Here is a 22114-nt window from a genome sequence, read left to right on the forward strand (position 1 = left end):
ATGGGAGCGCTGGTAATTGTAATTATTATTATTAAATTCTTTATTCAAGTTACTAGGACTCATAATTTGTTAATAACAAAACTTATATACTAGGTTAGTAGATCAAGGAAATTAAATTAATTACGGGAGAGCTGAGCCGCGACTCACCGCCTCGGCAAACCCCCAGCAATAGCACAGCAGCGAGACATGTACACACAGTCCAACCTGCTAGCCAACATCGCCAGGACGCTGCTGGAACTAGCCCGTATCCTGCGCACCAGGGACGCGCATCTTTTGCGCATTGTGGCGTAGAAGCAATCAACGCGCGCTTCAGCGAACATCCCTGACGCGCTACAAAAACGAGGCAACCCCAACAGCACCCTGAATGCGTTGTTATATTGCACGCGGAGAGCATTGTATGATTTTTGCACATATCTAGCCCACAAACTGCACGTATAAAAAGAGGTACAATAGGCTCGAAAGAGAGTTAACTTTACCTCTCTTGAGCACCGTGCAAATCTGCGGGCTATCATGTTAGCTCTAATCGACAATGCCCTCCGCTCCCTCTCTATGTCTTCATCATCTTTGAGGTCGAAGGTCACCACATATCCTAGATATTTAAATTTATACACCCTTTTTAGTGGTGTATTACAAAGAATAAGGGGAGGCACAAAATCAGGGCAATTACCTTCGGCCTCGGTAATAAAACCCCACGCAAATAATTGAATGAACCGTATTACTTAGGATATTATATTAAATTACAAGATCCAAACATTTAGACGCGTTGGTTTGCTCGCGCTAGAGATGTGACTGACCATAAATGGTAGACTATTAGGTATGTCCCATACAGTGAGTAATCGTTACATGAGCTATGTCTGGGATTTTTCGCGGCTCAATAATAACCCTGACGCCAGGGTTGATGAGGCTGGTATTCCAACTCACAACCCACACGATAGGAAGAATATAAAAAGGAACACATTTCTTTTGACGTGACGATTTGAGACTTATTGAAGTAAGACGATCCGTGTTTCGGAAGGCACGTTAAGCCGCTGGTTCCGGTTACTACTTACTGATGTATGTATGTAGTAGTTACATGAGTCGAGTGAGAGGTTGATAATACACCTCACAACCCACACGATAGAAGAAGATTGTAGATTTGCCGCAAATGGCATTCACTACTTGGCCGGACAAATGGGAAGCGATGAGGGCTCTCATCCCGTACAAAATTTAAGAAAACAGGCCTGAGGGTGCCCAGTCGGGCGCGAACCTCGGCTCAGAGCGTCGTCTGAGAGGAAAATATTTGAAAAAAATAATCAACCCTTGTGGGTCGATAGCGATAAGCGCTGAATGAGGGAATCAGTAACACACCCACTCCTCGCCAGTTACGTTTCATCATCATCATCATCAGCCCATTAACGTCCCCATTGCTGGGGCACGGGCCTTCCCTATGGATGGAGATTGTGCATCACGCGGGCTCCGTGCGGTTTGATGGTTATTAATGACTGCTAATGCAGCCGGGACCAACGGCTTAACGTGCCTTCCGAAGCACGGCGGAGCTCGAGATGTTTTATGTTTATTTTTATTTTTTTAAAGAACGTTTAGGGCCCTGTGCCGAGGTTTTTCTTGCAGCTTCTTTTCCCCGGCTATACAGGTTGTGAGAAGCTGCAGTAGTTTTAGGCGGATGAGACGTTCGTTATGTAAAAAATGACGATTCAAAGTGTAACTATGTTACCTACTGAATAAAGATATTTTTTGATGTTTTTTTTTGTTGAAAACTTTTTTGTGGTCACCCATCCTATGACCGGCCCTTGCGGAAGTTGCTTAACTTCAACAATCGCAGACCGAGCGCGTTTACCGCTTCGCCACCGAGCTCCTCAGTCCAGCTACGTTTAGGTTTCATGTAATAGGATGCGGGCCTATTGCAGTTAACACAAATCCTGAAAACCACGTGATATCAATTATCTATGATCCAAAAATGAATACAACATTCATATTATTTTGCATGATGCACAATTTGGATTTAGGTCGGGACTTTCAACTGAGACCGCAGTTCTTTGTTTAAAGCACACTGTTCGATACTACACTGACAGGAAAACACCTGTGTATGCGTGTTTCCTCGACTTGTCAAAGGCCTTCGATTTGGTCTCATACGACTTGTTGTGGGAGAAGATGTACAAGGAGACACAAACACCTGGTGAGATAGTATGCTGCATTATTATAAACTCCAATGAATGAACCTGAATACCTAAATGACGTTGTTTCTTGGATTCGTACCCGGTTAATGGCAATGGGCTCGCCCCCTATTACATGGGACGTAAACAGCTGCCGAGTGAGTGTGTATGTATATTATAGGTACACTTCTGCCTACCCCTCGGAGGATATAGAGATGTTTATGTTATGTAGAAAAATACAGTTCCATAATTTGCCATTAAATAATTATCGTCATTATTTAAATAAATCAATTTATAAATAATAATATATGTTGTGTTCAATAAATGAGAAGTCACTTTTAGTAATTTTAAATTGGGTTTATTTGAGAATGACACTGTTACATGGTGAAAAATGAAGATCAAAGAGAATGTGTGTTGCACAGTAAAATTATGTGTGTATCTAACAATATATAAAAAAATATTTATTAATCAAAGTACAAAATATGTATATACATAATTAAACTAGTTGTTGTACCTTTTAAAAGTAAATAAAATTAAATTGTTTTATCTATTTTTTTACTTACGTAAATAATTTAGAGCAACAACTGTGAATTCCGACATTTATTTTATTTTATTGCATACATAGTACAATTATTTATAATCTAAAAGTACGCGTATTTCTAGAATTAATCTGCCATATTTTATGTAGTAAGTAATGATAATGAATGTCTTTACAGTAGGTATTTTATAGGATTTAAAGGGTGTTCAGATTTCAGATAGGTGACTCAATTGTTATCAGATATTAGCAGTCGCGCAATTATAATTTCCTTATCGCATTTAGATATTTTGACGGTGCAATTATTCATGTATCGTTGTTTATCATTATTTGTTTTATATGTGAGTTTTATTGTTATATTGGAATGTTCCACAATGGGACAAACATGGTTTGTCAGGAAAGACCTAACGGCCTCCGTGGTCCAGTGGTTGAGCGTTATGCTCACGATCCATAAACATCACTTTGTGATCCCCAGTTTGGTTAGGACATAACACGCTGATTACCTGATTGTCCAAAAGTAAGATTATCCGTGCTTCGGAAGGCACGTTAAGCCGTTGGTCCCGGTTATTACTTACTGATATAAGTACGTAGGTAGTCGTTACATGAGTTATGTCAGGGGCCTATGGCGGCTCAATAGTAACCCTGACACCAGGGTTGATGGGGTTGGTACCTCACAACCCACACGATAGAAGAAGAACAGACCTATAGACAGTTGGATCATTATCACTAAATTAAGAGCCACGCTCTTGTCGGTGCAGCATTCTCCATGCTACTTTTTAGGGAAAAATAGGGCAGTGGTTTCCCTCTTGCCTTCCGCTCCGACGTTGGGTAACAAAATATAATTTAAAATATCAAAGTACTTACAAATTCAAATATGTTTAACACATCCATAGGAGTTAGTATAAAAGAAAACTTAATAGCTAGTGTTATCTTAATAATTTATAAAACGTATTTATTTACGTGTCATTAATAAAGAAGTGGGTTAGCCAAGTTGCAAACGATTATACACTAAACGACCAAAATCATAGAATAAAGAATAATACTAGGTATAGAAAGAAGGGCAACCTTCCGCCCCGCACCAATTCGTATCGGGCGCCATCCTCACCCCCTCTGGATCTTATTTCAGTCTTAAATGGCTGCAAGCTGCTAAGAAGTGCGGGGGAGCGAGCGGACTGTCTGTCTCGCTCACACTTACACGTTAGGCGGCATACGGTAAGAATGTTTTCTAAGGAGTTTTCTGTTGTATAGTGGGTAGGAATTTAGATACATACCTACTCATCTATAATCTGATAATATGTATAATGGGTGCAAACGTACTTACATAATGTAACCTGTACCTGTAAATACAACAGAATAACACATTTACCTAACACTAATCTTGATAAGAACGGATAATCTTTACGTGTTCATACCTATGAACAGATAAACGTGTTAATCATATGACTAGTTGCGAAGCGCCTGAGAATAGTTCAATAGCAATGCCGTTTAAAAATTTCCAAACTATTTTTAAGTCGCAGGCTATACAATTTCTTAAAACTTTTGCCTCTAGTGCGTTCCTCTCTTTTGTGTCGTTCATCACAACATAATAGGCAACTTAGTATACAAAGGCAAAGCCCCAAACCATCAAAAATAACTTACGTCCACTCTGGCCGCCTTATCAATAAAAAATACAAGCAAAAACCATATAAGTATCAGACAATTCGATTGAACTGTGCTCAACTGTCTTAAAACATGTTCACCGCTCATGTTTTTAAGAAAGGCCAGGTCAAGAGTACAGTCATGAGCAATATAATGTACCCACTTTAGGACTCTGTCGCACTAACATATTTGACATTTAGTGAGACTTATAGTTAAATTTTTCAAAAAAGTTAATGTGAAATGGTACCAAAGTGTATACATATTAATGCTCGTGACCGTACCCTAAACCGGCAAACATGCATGATGTTTTTGACTGCTTCCTCCACATTCATCAATCGTTTGATACACGCACGCCGGTTCAGAATAGATCGTACTGAACCTTTTCTAACGACATCTCCAATTTGGTCAATGTACGTTTTTCTAGGTCTTCCTCTGCCAGCCTTACCATCAACCTTCCTTTTATATGCTGCGTAATCCTATTATTGGAGCTCGGTGGCGCAGCGGTAAACGCGCTCGGTCTGCGATTGTTGAAGTTAAGCAACATTCGCAAAGGGCGGTCATAGGATGGGTGACCACAAAAAAAAAGTTTTCATATCGAGCACCTCCGTGCTTCGGAAGGCACGTTAAGCCGTTGGTCCCGGCTGCATTAGCAGTCGTTAATAACCATCAATCCGCACTGGGCCCGCGTGATGGTTTAAGGCCCGATCTCTCTATTCATCCATAGGGAAGGCCCGTGCCCCAGCAGTGGGGACGTTAATGGGCTGGTGATGAATCCTATTATTATCCTTCATCTGCTCTACGTGTCCAAACAAACTACTAATTATTAAAGTACAAGTAAGTACCTAAGTACCGATAAATAAGTAAAGATCCGACTGCAGCAGCGCAAGAACGAATCACGAAATCACCTTCACTTTATAATATTCGGCGAGGTTTATTACACCGAACGGTCAACGCACGACATTGAAATAATTATGTTCAATGCAATACAAGCTGTTTGAATCGTACACCGAATATAGGCAGTAAAGTATTTGTATATCCTGTCTGTCTGTCTGTCGCTGGATGCGGGCAGCGCAGGACCGATCGTCGTGGAGATCCTTGGGGGAGGCCTATGCCCAGCAGTGGGCGTCGTACGGCTGATGATGATGATATCCTGTCTTCTTCTATTGTGTGGGTTTGGAGGTGGATTACTAATCTCATCAACCTATCAGGGTTACTATTGAGCCGCCAAAAGCCCCTGATATGACTCATAATGACTACGTACTTACATCAGTAAGTAATAACCGGGACCAACGGCTTAACGTGCCTTCCGAATCACGGATCGTCTTACTTTCGGACAATCAGGTGATTAGCATGTCCTAACCAAACTAGGGATCACAAAGTGATTTTTGTGATATGTCCCCACCGGGATTCGAACCCGGGACCACCGGATCGTGAGCCCAACGCTCAACCACTACAGTGGTGAAAATCATTTTGTGTTTTTCTTATTCCCATTTTTTTTAATCCTTCTTCTATGATATTACCATAACGTCGCATACTTTAATTCCAGCTAAAAAATTCTCAGTTTTTACCTGGAATGGAACTAAGTTTGTTTCGAAGTTTTGTTGGAGAAAGTGACATCAGAATAGCATCAGAATGTGTTTTTTTAAAGGCTCTTACGGGGTTTTCCCTTTAAGGCAGCGATATGTTCCTTTCGAACCAGGCTGTAGGTGAATGTTAGCAGGGCCCACCATACTACAAATACTTAAAAAGGTTCTTAACACGCCTGTCACATGTTGCCCGAATGCCCGATGACCTCTGGGCCAAAAAAGCTACAGAGTGGGTTCCTGCAAGTGCTGTTAGACGTCGGGGAAGGCCACGGAAAAGATGGTGCGACGAGTTAGACCGCTTCTCGAAACGGTGGCGCGAGCAAGCTGGGGACAGGGAGGGGTGGAAGAAGGGAAGAGAGGCCTTTGCCCTGCAGTGGGACATTGAGGGCTATTAATAATAATAATAACACGCCTGTCAAGAACATTATCAAACGAATCGAACCGTAAATTCTACTTGATATCAACTCAGGATCATGAAACATCCCCCTCAATATTCGTTACGGCGTCACTAACATCCTGTGTAGGTTTAAAATTGGAAGAAAATAAACAATGTTCTATAGCAGATTATCAGAAGAATTGATCTGTGCTCACGTTATAAGTGAATAGCTATATTCATATTTAAATTGACTTTCCATTCCATTTATCGAATGAATTGATCCGTGTAACTTATTATTCAATTCAATTCAATTTTTGAAATGCGGTTTTATTCCCTTATTAAGTACCTATACTGTATTTGTGTCCTATATAGGTTTTTCACGTGTTTATCACACGTTACGGCACGTTAAGCCGTTGGTCCCGGTTACTACTTACTGATGTAAGTACGTAGTCGTGACATGAGTCAGGGCCTTTGGCGGCTCAATAGTAACCCTGACACCAGGGTTAATGAGGTTGGTAATCCACCTCACAACCCACGCGATAGAAGAAGAGAAGACATGTTTATAATTCGTTTTAGTCATTGAGACTTGTACACAAAGTATCGCATCACGTTTTTATGCGCAAGCGTCTCCTTCAACTTCTTCCGAGCTGAGGTCGTTTCGATTGCCGTTATTACGTCGTTTGGTCAACGCATAATCGGCACGCGATCTTATTTATAGTTTTAATTTGGTGCGGTATGGCCTCGTTTGTCATCTACTGCATACTTTTTATCGACACGCGGATTAGGATTGCAATTTCAAAAAAACGCTAATATGAAAAATCTGACTATAACATCTGTCTGTTCACTGCAAACAAATTCAAATTCAAAAATATCTTTATTCAGTGGGTAACATAGTTACACTTTGAATCGACTATTTTTACATAACGAACGTCTCAGCCGCCTAAAACTACTGCAGCTTCTCACAACCTGTATAGCCGGGGAAAAGAAGCTGTAAGAAAAACCTCGGCACAGGGCCCTAGACGTTTAATATCAGTTCTCAGAAAGTTTATCCCATGCATTCATATCTTCTAAATAATCACTAAACTTATAATAACCTTTTTTGCAAAGTTTCTGTTTAACTACTGTCTTAAAACAGTTGAAAGGCAGATTCTGAATGTCAATGGGAATTGGAAATTTACAAAGTAAACTGATTAAAATACATTTATTTGCAGATATGTCAATTTTAGTCCTGTCTCTGTCTTGCACCTATGACTTAAGTAGGACGGCACGTTTTTTAACAGCAGCAAATTAAGTTGGAGTCTGTCAGAATTGGCTCCATTATAGAAATAAATCACGAAATCAGCGACAAAAAAGGTACTTTGTGTATTTGCAGAGCAATAAATAAAGTTTAGAAACCTTTTCTATATTCTACATCGCTTACTTGACTTTTGCAACTTTACTTTCGGAAACACCTCGCAATGTGTGTCAACCAATAAATAAATATTACATAATTCGCAAAACAAAGTAGTAGAAACCGGTAATGCAAATCGCATTTCGTTATGCTATCTCTTAATTTCTAACGAGTTTAGACTTAGTAATAACTAATTTTTAGATAAGAATATTCTTTTCCTCGTTCAATGTCACTTTCTCAGGACTTTGGAAGACATTTCTGAACTAATAGAAAAAATAATAATCATTTATTTCAGCCACTAAAGCCACAGTTACATATAATAATATATAAATTAAAATGAATTAAAATATAAAATAAAATATTAACCTACACAATCAGTCGGTATTAGTCTGGCGATTCAGAGGGGTACCTAATGCTGCCAGCCTGTTGGGCACCTTGCCTCGATGTGACGCATTGCAGGTGTTTTATTTATAAGATGCGTTTGTTTTGTTTTTAATTCATCATCATTATCACCAGCCCATTAACGTCCCCACTGCAGGGGCACGGGCCTCCCCTTTGGATGGATAGGGAAAACGGGCCTTAAACAACCACGCGGGCCCAGTGCGGATTGATGGTTATTAACGACTGCTAATGCAGCCGGGACCAACGGCTTAACGTGCCTTTCGAAGCACGGAGGAGCTCGAGATGAAAACTTTTCTTTTTTGTGGTGATTAAATGTATTACTTAAAGGCTTGTATTAAACCTACACAATTATTAGGTTAAGTCAATGCACATAATGTGCATAGTTAGTGTTAATAGTTGTTCTTGTTCGGTCTGGTGCAGACGATGCCAGTGCCGAAATATCCTGCGATATTGTCATTTGGTCATTACATCATACTGCTCATGGTTTATGATTATTTTAGACTGCCTTTTATATTTGGGTTGCCTTTTTTTTATATATTCTTTCATTTATCTTTGATCGAGTAGTCTACTCAATTCCAATGAGACAAAAAATATATAAGTACTTACTTATGGACTAGGTACAATAAACTTTATTTTTATTCGATTTTTCGATGTGCAACCCTACATAAATCTATTATTCAACGACAAACTAGCGTGAAATGCAATTGATTTCAGAGTGACATCATGATCAGGCGGTAGGCGACACCTTTCATTCGGCACACATTCAAGAGCCTTCATATTTTTCAACCGTCATTCAATCTATGCGCGCGCGCCGCGGCACCCGCCAACCATATTCCGCGCGCGAAAATATCCGCAAATATTTATTTTTATTTTACGAAAATTCGCGCGTGTTATATTAAAATACCTGTATAGTAGCTTTTTAATTTATTTTATTTTTGTTGCCGAATTTCAAGTGCAGTGATATTTTTTTAAGCTGTGATTTTTTGTCGGTGTTTCTTTGGATTGCAAGGTTTGTATATATTTTATTTTATTGTATTTTTGTTTTTATCCATTCTAGAGGACAAAATGTGAAAAACAATGTAAAACAACCACTTTATACGTCATACAAAATATAACCTACCTCCGTATAAAAAGATTCATGGTGGGTACAGTCATGAGCAATATCATGTACCCACTTTAGAACCCTGTCGCACTATCATATTTGACATTCAATGAGACTTACGGTTTAATTTGTCAAACAATTTAATATGACATGGTTTCAAAGTGTATACATATTAGTGCTCGTAACCGTACCTACCTACGTAGGTAAATCGGCTGAAATAACACAATGTGCTATGTTTATTGTTAATTACTTATATTACAATGCAAATATTTAATTTTTAAAACGTAATTTTTTATTTCTTTGAGAAAATTACTAGCTAATATTACTCTAGGTATTCTTTCGACATATCTTTACCAATGTCTAATCCTTAAAAATGCGTAAAAAATCGCAACGGTCAACATAACATGAAATTAATGAAAAGAAAAAAAATATTTAACAGCGAAAAAAAAAATGCAGTTCGACAAAAATAAAGCAAAAATTGGTATGAAACGTGACATGTAAGACAAACATTGCCTAAAAAAGGAAAAAAATAATTATCACCGAAAACTCGCCACGACTCTTCTTCTATCGTGTGGGTTGTGAGGTGGATTACCAACCCCATCAACCCTGGTGTCAGGGTTACTATTGAGCCGCCAAAGGCCCCTGACATGACTCATGTAACGACTACTTACCTACTTACATCAGTAAGTAGTAACCGGGACCAACGGCTTAACGTGCCTTCCGAAGCACGGATCATTTTACTTTCGGACAATCAGGTGATCAGCCTGTAATGTCCTAACCAAACTAGGGATCACAAAGTAATTTTTGTGATATTTCCCCACCGGGATTTGAACCCGGGGCCACGACTCAATTTTGCGGATTGCAGTCTTAACTGTGTTTGCTTTTTTACGTTGTGTTTCGTATGGATCATATTCACTACTTGGTGGGGCAAATTAGGAGCGTTGTGAGATCCTCATCCTGTAAAGAAGTAAATAGGTAGGTACGATAAGCTGCAAAACTCCAATCAATTTACTGGTTGCACTTAAGACCTTCTTCTCACATGTCGTTTCTGTAATAGACCAAAAGTATCCGCACTGGGCCCGCGGATGGTTTAAGGCCCGATCTCCCTATCCATCCATAGGGAAGGCTCGTGCCCCAGCAGTGGGGACGTTAATGGGCTGATGATGATGATGATAATGATGACCACAAAAACATCATCGGAGATCATCGGATTTCGGCCCAGAGGTCAAAGTGTCGGCCAAAAAATAATTTTGCTATATTCCGTTAGATCTTATCCGTCTGAGCATTTTTTACTATGCCACTAAAGCTGTAGGGTCAATATCTTCGGTTTTTGTGATTTTTTTATTTAATTAAAAAAAACTATATTTTTCATAGATTTTTGTGAAAATACAAAGTGCCTGGTTCTGTAATATAATATACCAAAAACACCTACAAAAACATAAATTTTATAATTGTGACAAGTAATGGTTCATAATTTCGCCACTGTTTACAAATAATTCGCTGGGCTCAGTGACTGAACTTTTGCTATTTGATTGTACATTGCGAGTCTTGGCTTGCCTGGAAGGGATATATCGATAAAGACAAGCCTGAATCAGGGATAACTGTCCAACCCTGTCAGGAATACAAGCGTGATGTTATGTTATGTTATTTTTGGTACTTCAATTATTATTTTTAAGACTTATAAACACATTGTGTCTCGATATAAACATGATAAAGAGACATAAACAATAGAGGCCTATGAATAGGTATTTAAAAATGGTTCTCTATTGTATTCCCTAAAATTTCTTATCCTACTTTTTATTTTCCTTCACATTTTAGTCCTAAGTATGGAATGTCCTAATGATCCTAGTCCAATTTTGTTAACTCCTAGTGTTCATTGCCCTATTTTTTTTCATCCTAATGATGGTAAGCCCTAATGTCCATAGTTACAATCGTTTATATTCCTAAAATGTATAGTCCTAAATAAAATGTGAAGGAAAATAAAAAGTAGGATAAGAAATTTTAGGGAATACAATAGAGAACCTTCACCGCCGCCTCTCGGCCCTTCGGGCCTCGATGGTCACAAGTAACCTAACCCACTCGGCTATATGGCAGGGGGCTCGCTTTTCTCGCCCCCAGCCAAACAGCCTTCGTAACCTATATATACAGTGTCGGGGTGCCGCGAATTTCCGTGCTCGCTTCGCTCGCACCCGTGACTGCTGTCGTTACGAAACAAATCTTCACCGCCGCCTCTCGGCCCTTCGGGCCTCGATGGTCACAACTAACCAAAATATGTCAAATAGATCATATAGGGAATGAAAAATTCGGAATTTCAAACTTTAGGGACATTAATATTAGAACTAAAGAATATTAGGACAAGTATTACGGTAGGATAATCAATATTTAGGATGATCGAACATTAGTACAATTAAATATTAGGAAAATGATGTTCGGAAAATCGACTTTAGGACTATAAACATTAGGAAATACAACAGGCCCCCTTTAAAAATATACTTAACTACTTAACTTAGCCTCGCTCGGGTGCAATGCTGAGGAAAAAAAGAATTATCAAAATCGGTTCATACACGACGAAGTTATCCCCGAACAAACATAAAAAAAATATATACGGTCGAATTGAGAACCTCCTCCTTTTTTGAAGTCGGTAAAAATGAAATTATTAACGACATCATATTAAAAACCTCAAAAATATAGGTATTTCTCCACTATTTAATGGATGTTATCTATACTTATAATAAATCTGTAGAGAGGTCAATTCTGTACATTAAATATTTTTTCAAAATAACTATCAGGGGGTGATAAGTGGTCGATACTGATGCCAAAAATGCAATCAGTAAAATTTTTGTCTGTCTGTCTGTCTGTCTGTATGTTCCTTATAGAAACAAAAACTACTGGACGGATTTTAATGAAACTTGGTACAATTATTCTTCACACTCCTGGACAGGTTATAGTATACTTTTCATCACGCTACAATCAATAGGAGCAGAGTAGTGAAGGGAAATTCTTTTGTATGAAAAATCTAAACCACTCAAGTTAGACGTTTGAAATTTGGCATGCAGGTACCTTAGATACCGTAGAGGTACACTAAGAAAGGAATTCCCGAAAATCCTACGGGAACGGGAATTAGCGGGAAAATCCTTTTGTATGAAAAATCTAAACCACTCAAGTTAGACGTTTGAAATTTGGCACGCAGACACCTTAGGTACCGTAGAGGTGCACTAAGAAAGGAATTCCCAAAATTCTCACGGGAACGGGAATTAGCGGGAAAATCCTTTTGTATGAAAAATCTAAACCATTCAAGTTAGATGTTTGAAATTTGTCATGCAGGTACCTTAGATACCGTAGAGGTGTACTAAGAAAGGAATTTTCGAAATTCCCACGGGAACGGGAATTAGCGGGAAAATCCTTTTGTATGAAAAATCTAAACCACTCAAGTTAGACGTTTGAAATTTGGCATGCAGGTACCATAGGTACTGTAGAGGTGCACTAAGAAAGGAATTCCCGAAATTCCCACGGGAACGGGAATGCGGGAAAATCCTTTTGTATGAAAAATCTAAACCACTCAAGTTAGACGTTTGAAATTTGGCATGCAGATACCTTAAGTACCGTAGAGGTGCACTAAGAAAGGAATTCCCGAAATTCCCACGAGAACGGGAATTAGCGGGAAAATCCTTTTGTATGAAAAATCTAAACCACTCAAGTTAGACGTTTGAAATTTGTCATGCAGGTACCTTACGTACCGTGGAGGTGCACTAAGAAAGGAATTCCCGAAATTCCCACGGGAACGGGAATTAACGGGAAAATCCTTTTGTATGAAAAATCTAAACCATTCAAGTTAGATGTTTGAAATTTGGCTCGCAGGTACCTTAAATACCGTAGAGGTGCACTAAGAAAGGAATTCCCGAAATTTCCACGGGAACGGGAATTAGCGGGAAAATCCTTTTGTATGAAAAATCTAAACCACTCAAGTTAGACGTTTGAAATTTGGCATGCAGGTACTTTAGTAAACTTAAAGCTTAGTTGCAACAGAATATTACAAAATTCCCACGGGAACGGTAGTTAGCGGGAAAAAACATTTGTATGAAAAAATCAAATCTAAATAAAAGGAGAAACTGACTGACTCAGTGACTGACATATCAACGCATAGCCTGAACGGCTAAACGTAGGCATTTGAAATTTGGAAGGGACATAGCTTAGGTACCGTAGAGGTGCACTAAGAAAGGAATTCCCGGAATTCCCACGGGAACGGAAATTAGCGGGAAAATCTTTTTGTATGAAAAATCTAAACCGCTTAAGTTAGACGCTTGAAATTTGGCATGCAGGTACCTTAGTTAACTTAAAGCTTAGTTGCAACAGGATATTGCAAAATTCCCACGGAAACGGGAGTTAGTGGGAAAAAAACATTTGTATGAAAAAATCGAAACCGCGTAAGATAGATGTTTTCAATTCAATTCAATTAAATTATTTATTGCATTCCCTGTAGTACAATGGGGTGTTACATAGGCATAGGAACTAAAACATGGACCCTGTAGGGCACAGCAACGTTGAAGGGAAGAGAGGAAGTGTGTATTAAAATTAAAACTCAATGAACAATCAATTAAAAAAAAATCAATTCAATCAATTGATTCAATCTAGCATGCATGCATACCTTAGTAAATATAAAGTTTATTTTTGGCTGTATTTTGAAAAATGGGAGTTATTGGTAAAAATTGTACTTATGAAAAAATCTAAACTGCATAAGTATGCACTCCCACACACACAAAGATCTCTCTCTTATATAACACGCCACGCGGGCGAAGTCGCGGGCAAAAGCTAGTTATACATATAAACCTTCCTCTTGAATCACTCTATCTATTAAAAAACCGCATCAAAATCCGTTGCGTAGTTTTAAAGATTTAAGCGTACATAGGATACAGGGACAGAAAAAGCGACTATGTTTTATACTAAGTAGGTAGTGAAGAACGTCTTAAAGGGAATTAGGACAACCACAGACTTCGTGGAGTTAAATGGACAAATGCTAGGTATTAAAACAAGGTCGAGTAGACGAAGATAATTATTATAATAAGTATAATTGTATTAGAAGCACTATCTCACTGACCTGTATTAGGCATATTTAAGTAGGTAGATACTCAAGTATTTCAATATTTTCAATACAAATTACAAAATTAGAATACGTTTCGAAACTTGTTTCTTATCTAAGTAACGCACAATTGGAAACAATTTTCATCGAAAGAAGATAACGTTTAATAAAATAATAACATTATTCCTTTTTCGAATGGGAATGCGTTTTCCCGCCATTTTGGACGGCAATTTTATTCGGTAGCGGTCCGCGAAAAAAATTAAGTCTGTGGTTCTGGTGATCTGCTATGAAGAGAATAGATGTTACAATACAATAATACAGTACATAAGTCTTTATTGCACTCAGAACAATGTTTAAAATAAACAATTACAATTAGTTAAGTAGACAACAGGTGGACTGCTATTATTTTTTGCTGCTGTGTTTTTTGTCGTAAACATTCCGAGAGCAACTTTTTTTATTATTTCGTTTTCTGTCCATTCTAATACTCATTATTGGCGTGAAATGATTATATCAATGTAAGTATGTTAATTAAATATTACTATACCACGTGTTAACGGTATTATAAAAACATTATTGTGTTATGTAAAAATTCATTCGTATGAACGAAAGCGCCTTTTTGAATTATCACGTTCGGTGTCACGTCACACGCTAGTTTCAATCTAAGTAGTTCAAAAATAGTGGTGAAAATCGAGATTTTGTTAAAAAACGGTGGTTACGTGGTTTTTACTATAAGACTTACATATCATACCATTATTTTTGTATTCTAAGGCTGGGCTATTTTTAAAATCTAGAGTTAAACTATAACATACCTATCATGAACCAATAAGGACCTATGTTTTATAATTTATAGTTAGTAAAATGTCACAATTATTATTTTAACATATATTATTTATTTTAAATAAAAATAAAATTATTATTTTTACGGTATAAAATAATAATAATTTTATTATTGTGTTACGTAAAAGTAATAATAATAATATTATTATTTTATTTGTGACATTTTACTAACTATAAGTTATAAAACATAAGTCCTTATTTATGACGTTTAACACACACTAACCAGGATACAGAATATTAGCAGGAAAACCAAGTGCATTGCCCCAATATCGCCATATGCAATAAACATAACAAGTTTTGGGTATTCACCATAACATTATCAAAATATAGAATGATACTTACTTACTTACGGAAAATACAGAAAATAAAATCACGAAGTTTTATGCAGAATATTAACCTTGCAGAATTTTAATGCATCCAAGCAGCCCACGTTATCTGATTTGGTGGATTCATTATACAGAGTGTTAGTGACATCGTAACGAATACTCAGAATATGATTCAGACCATGATTCTGAGTTAATATCAAGTGAAATTTATGTTTTTTTTAGTTTTAATATTTTCAATTGTTTACTTTTGCGATGGAAAATTCCACCTGATATTAACTCAGAATAATCAGTGTTAGTGACACCGTAACGAATACTGAGGGGGATGATTCAGACCATGATTCTGAGTTGATATCAAGTGGAATTTCCTGTCGGAAAATTCATGAAAATTTTAATGTTTTTTTTTTATTATTTTTTTCCATACTCCACTGGAAAATTCTACTTGATATCAACTCAGAATCATGGTCTAAATCATCCCTCAAAGTTTCCGTTACCATGTCACTAACACACTGTATATTATCGTCTTCGGTCCTACATCATTAAAAAATACTTACACACACATGACGCTGTTATTTTTGGTAGGATGTTCTAGGTGACTTTGTGAGACTGTCCTTTGTTTGGTAAGGACTTTTCAGGCTTGAATCACCTGATTGTCCGAAAAAGTAAGATGATTCCGTGCTTCGGAGGGCACGTTAAGCGGTTGGTCCCGGCTATTAGCCGTAAAAACACCTCCACCAACCCGCAGTGGAGCAGCGTGGTGGAGTATGCTCCACACCCCCTCCGGTTGATTGAGGGGAGGCCTGTGCCCAGCAGTGGGACGTATATAGGCTGTTTATGTTATGTTATGTGTTCTAGGTGACGACATGTGATCCGTTAGTCCATATTTTATGTCGCCTTGTAGTGAAAACAATGTGTTTATTTTTTTAAAGAACGTCTAGGGCCATGTGCCGAGGTTTTTCTTGCAGCTTCTTTTCCCCGGCTATACAGGTTGTGAGAAGCTGCAGTAGTTTTAGACGGATGATACGTTCGTTGTGTAAAAATTGACGATTCAAAGTGTAACTATGTTACCTACTGAATAAAGATATTTTTGAATTTGAAAACGCGTAATTTACAACCACGTGAGCGCCATTTTGAAAAACCATGTTCTTATAAAATTTAAAAAAAAAACTATCTTTCAATTATGGTAAAAATTTAAACCACATTTTTTTACTTGTAATCCCTGGAATGAAACTAGCCTTATTGCGAAGTTCAGTTCACAAAAAAACTCATCAAAATGCGATTTTTCAAAATGGCGCTTACGTAGTTTTAATGCGACGATATACTGAACATGTTAGAAAAGATACAATCTCTCTGTCGGTTTTTACGACACGTGTGCTATATATATTTTAGGTACCCACTAGAGGACTATTGAGTCGTTTCCAACTGAGGGCTCCAGCTCGTTATCCGCGCTATTCGATCACACCGTTGTGTCCACCTCTTCGCAGAACTGTTCTTGGTACTAACTCACCTGTTCCCAGACTATGCAAGCTCTTGAACCACTATAGCAAAGTTTTAGACCTCAATGCTGACTCACTTCATGGCTTCCGTAAAAGCACTATTGAAAATATCTGTTTTAAATAAATCTACTCACTTATTTAGTAATAGTAATATTTTTTAACTTTTAAACAACAGTTTTGTCTAAAGGTACCCACTTTCTTTTTTATATCAATGCATGCTGTGTTTACTTATAATTAGTCACTACATTTAGCTTATAAGTTGCAAATGTGTTACTTATTACAATGTACTAATGTAAGTGATTGTTAGTAAACCAAATAAATAAAATAAAAAATAAAATAAAATAAAATAACTGGGAGAACATACAAGTACTGAAAATTGTAGTGTATCGTTCGATTGGCGACCACGCAGAAACTGCAAAATACTATCATTTGACCTCAATTTAAAACATTCACGCGAATGGATTCTCAATAACAGTTAGTAGTAGAAACGCATAATGTCTGCCAACCAGACAGGCTGTAAGGCCGACCGGGTTATTATATAATGCGTATAAGATTCATCGCGATGCAAAAAGTTGACAAAAAAAAGTAACTACACTAGACTTACGAGTACAACGTCTAGAAACTTCTACAGGATATATTTAGATATATATTTTTACATTTTAGACTGTATGCAGGTATACTTAAAGCTACTTGTTGAGTGCCTTGTTCGGCCAAGTAATAAATGCCATCTGCAGCAAATCTATATTGTCAGCCGTCCGCGCAGCTAGACGCGTCCCAGGTGCCGCACGCGCCGAAGTCATCGCATTTTATAAAATCTTTGTATGAAATCGTGTCCAACGTCGCGCACTTATCCGTGCCGCACGACCCGCATTTTGCCGCAAAATGCGATGACTTAGGCGCTGCGGTGTGTCTAGGTGCGCCTTCACCTTTATAGGGGTTTTTTTAAAAAAAAACATATTCAGATGTTATTTTTGTTAACAAATCCTCGCAACAGACAAGGTAATATCAATCCAGGTAACTAAAAGGTTTCGATAGGTAAAAAAATTCGCTTTCGATAGGTTTATAAGGTATAAAATTGAAGATATCAAACCTAAGCAGCTGACAGGAAGGGTAAAATACAGGTTGTTAGTGACAATTCCACTTGATATTAACTCAGAATCATGGTCTGAATCACCCCCTTAGTATTCGTTACGATGTCACTAACATCGTGTACAACAAAATAAAAGTGTAAAAGACCGTAAACAAAAAACCAATTAAGTACAAAAACACATCCTACTAGAAATCCATCGTACAGAAATTATCCAGGCCAAGATTTACAGCCCTTGCGAACGACTAATGCAGTACAAAGTGTTTAAAGTATTTCAATATAATAGATAACATTTTACAATATCTTTGGTCAAAGTAAAGTGTTGTGACGTTCATTAACATAGTGAGTAGTCGTGATTAGATCGATCGATTCTGTTCTAACAGTATTACTTTGTTTCTGAGGGGTGGAACCAGCGGGCCTAGCACCGTAAACACGCGACTCTTTCTCGCCGCGACAGAGATCGTCTGTCTCTTTCCGTATAATACTGTGAGAGAGTGACGGGTGACGTGTGTCGAGGCGAGAAAGAGTCGCACTCTTATTGTGCTAAGCCAGCTGGTGTCTCAAAACACAGGTCCTTCCTAGTTTGGGTTCCTGTCTCCCTCATAAGTCCGTACATACATATTATAAGTTAATGTAAACTGTTCTAAAGGAGAAAAATAAACTTTTATTTATTTTGTTCATCTTGCGATGTACCCATAGGTATACCCGATTACTCTAGCCATAGAGGCAGCCAATCAGCTCGCGACACCAAACACTTCAGGACCCCGATACCGACCCCGCCGGCGTGGGCGACGATAACCCTCATTCAGCGCTTATCGCTATCGACCCACTAGGGTCGATTAATTCTTTCAAATATTTTTCCTCTCAGACGACGCCCTGAGCCGAGGTTCGCGCCCAACTGGGCACCCTCAGGCCTGTTGTCTTAAACGTTGTACCGGGTGAGAGCCTTCAGCGCTCCCCATTTGTCTGGCCAAGTAGTTAATGCCATCTGCGGCAAATCTACAATAAATCACGTCAAAAAAAAAACCCATAGGTATGTAACTACACCAATTGAAATACGTATATAGTCGTAAGCTTATGTATGTAATCTGAATTTCTCAAAGATTATATATCAACGGATTCGAATCAGACACCTCCTAATTTTATTTTAAGTTATACCTGTCATTTTCTTATCCGCCGAAATAGAAAGGAACGGATGATTGACAACTATTAACTTTTAAATGAATGAGAGAATGAATGAATGACCCAGGCAAATAAAATAGGCATCTCGCTGATATGCAACCCCTTTGACGTGTGCTGTCAACATAATTCTGTCGGATTATTGGTCAATATAAAATATTGGGAGGGTTTTTTTGAATTTCTGCCTAAAACGTGCGTTTTATACATTTTACACCTGTCCCTTTCCATTTCGGCGGATAAGAAAACGACAGGTATAACTTAAAATAAAATTAGATGGTGTGTACAGGAATTAGCATCATTGTAGATATAATTTACACGCGTGAACTATTTAGAAGATAATTGTCAATTATATATTGATAGCGTATCTATAAGTAAATTGATAGTATGAGAGCCTCTTCAGATCCCACACCAAAACTGATTGTCACAGAGACAATCAATCACATTGTTGTAATTGTTCTAATATTGTTATCAATCGTCTAGTTGTTTATACAATAGTTTGATCCCGTGGCTACATTCTCATAGACTACGATGTAGGTAAAACACTATTTCTGTGATAAAGTCACATAAACTCTTTATTTTTCACTTTCCTTCCACCCACTGCAATTGGAATACCATTGTATTTAAGTTTATAAATTATGTAATACAACATACATAAACAGCCTATATACGTCCCACTGCTGGGCACAGGCCTCCCCTCAATCAACCGGAGGGGGTATGGAGCATACTCCACCACGCTGCTCCAATGCGGGTTGGTGGATGTAATAAAAACTGGATTTAAAAAAAAGCCCTGTGCTGGGAGGTTTTCTGGCCACGTCTTTCCCTCAGCGTTACAGATTCTGATGTGGTAGTAGTTTTACAGCTAGTTACATAGTTGCTAACTTTGTAAGCCAATTTTGATAAAGAAATATTTTTGTTTTTTTTTTAGGTAATGTAATCCCGGTCTCGCGGGATCTCGTCTAATTTTTCCGGATCAATCCCAAAGCATAATATGACGAGACCATAACATATTTAATAACTGGCACTTTCACCACTTATTCGGCACGTATTTTACATCCTATTATAAAAACAATACTATTTTCATCTAAATTTCATGCAAATCAGTTCAGCAGATTAAGCATGATAATTATATAACAAGCAGAGTCACTTTTGCGTTTATAACTTTAGTGTGGACGAAGAAAACTGTAAAAAAAAATGTAAGTAAATTATATTATTATTTTTACTAGCCCACCTGTTTCCATTGCTGGACATAGGCCTCGCCCAGGTCTTTCCACAACTCACAGTCCCGTGCAGCTCCGTCCAGTCCTTCCGATAACAGCCAAAAACAGTCAAGTATATATTTCACAAATAAATAAGTAATTTAGTTTTAAATATGTAAATGAAGTAACATAGTTATTATGTTGAAAATAAACTACTTACGTGTATTGAAAAAGTTATCACGTAGGCACTTACGTAAGACAGAAGAATAGATAGTAAACTATTTATTCTTGCAAGTTGATTGCGTCGCTATATTATTGGGTATTGTTCGATTTATAAATGAAACTGCGAAATACATGGCCCACTGCAAGAGTTACTATACCTACTATGCTTCGTATGATTATAAAAAAAGGGTTATATAAAGGTTGAGCCGCCAAAGGCCCCTGACATGGCTCATGTAACGATTACTCACTTACATCAGTAAATAGTAACCGGAACCAACGACTTAACGTGCCTTCCGAAGCACGGATCATCTTACTTTCGTACAATCAGGCGATCAGCCTGTAATGTCCTAACCAAACTAGGGATCACAAAGTGATTTTTGTGACATGTCCTCACCGGGATTCGAACCCGGGGCCTCCGGATCGTGAGTCCAACGCTCAACCACTGGACCACAGAGGCCGTTAAGGACACTCAACAGTAGCGACACCTGATAATTAGAGATATGGGCAGTTTTTATCCTCATTTGTGTAAGTTTTATTTTTTAATGCTATTGTATTGAACCTGTGGCGTCCTCTTATATACATAACAGAGAAAAAACAAAACGACAGATACGCTGTCAGGAAGGTTGGAAATTCTGAAGGCCCCATCCACACTACCAGTTCCACTGACATGATGAAGTCTCCACAGAAAACGGAGATTCATCTGGGACAGCCGTGTGGGTGTAACATTGAATATTTAGTTAGAAGTTTTTATTTTATTAATAAATTACGTTACTTTTTAATTGGCAACACTAAACTAAGATGTCAAAAAGGTTGGTTGTTAGATGAAATACCTTGTATTTGTGTATGCTAAATAGAAATATTTTTTCAAGAGAAATCGCGTACGTTTCAATCAGCAAATTCCCACATAAATATATTCTTTATTTCTTTAACGTATGTGACGGTCAAGACGACAGGCAATCTTTTCCCCATTATGCAAGGTCCATGGAAGTAATTCAGTAACAGTGACTTCAAGGTCGACACGAGGTCAAAACAACTTGTAAAGGTTTTCCTTCGCTCTAAGACGGAATAATCACTAACATTTTATCATATTATACATATACATAAACTCACGTAGTTCCTAATGGGGTGGGCAGAGCCACAAGTAGTCACTATTGATCATCATCATCATCAATGTAAGATCCACGCTCTTGTCGGTGCAGCATTTTCCATGCTACTTTTTAGGGAAAAAAAGGGCAGTGGTTTCCCTCTTGCCTTCCGCCCCGCAGTACTCTGTCTGACGCAAGTGGGATGGCGCCCAGAGTAGTCTATTACAAAGCCATACTAGGACTCCTGTCCTTCGCCTCTGAATAGTACTGACAGTTACTGCTGCCCTCAGTCACTATTGATACGAAGTTGAAAATATGTTGATAAGGTAACCATTCAACTTAACGTTTAATGACTCTGCCAACCCCAATGGCGATTATGGGCGTCAGTTTGCATTTTCATTACATACTTTCATACATAAACTCATGCCTTTTT

At 38.0% G+C, this 22114-nt stretch overlaps 1 protein-coding gene across 1 annotated transcript in view; it reads left to right on the forward strand.

The window, feature by feature from the left end:
• Positions 1-8857: 8857 nt before the first annotated feature.
• LOC126371714 (cationic amino acid transporter 3) overlaps positions 8858-22114 on the forward strand; it is a 64140-nt gene continuing 50883 nt past the window's right edge. Inside the window, exon 1 of the mRNA XM_050017041.1 lies at positions 8858-9086. The gene's annotated coding sequence lies outside the window, so the exon portion shown is untranslated. The remainder of the gene's footprint in view (positions 9087-22114) is intronic.

Source organism: Pectinophora gossypiella, chromosome 13, assembly GCF_024362695.1.
Source record: "Pectinophora gossypiella chromosome 13, ilPecGoss1.1, whole genome shotgun sequence".
Classification (NCBI taxonomy): domain Eukaryota; kingdom Metazoa; phylum Arthropoda; class Insecta; order Lepidoptera; family Gelechiidae; genus Pectinophora; species Pectinophora gossypiella.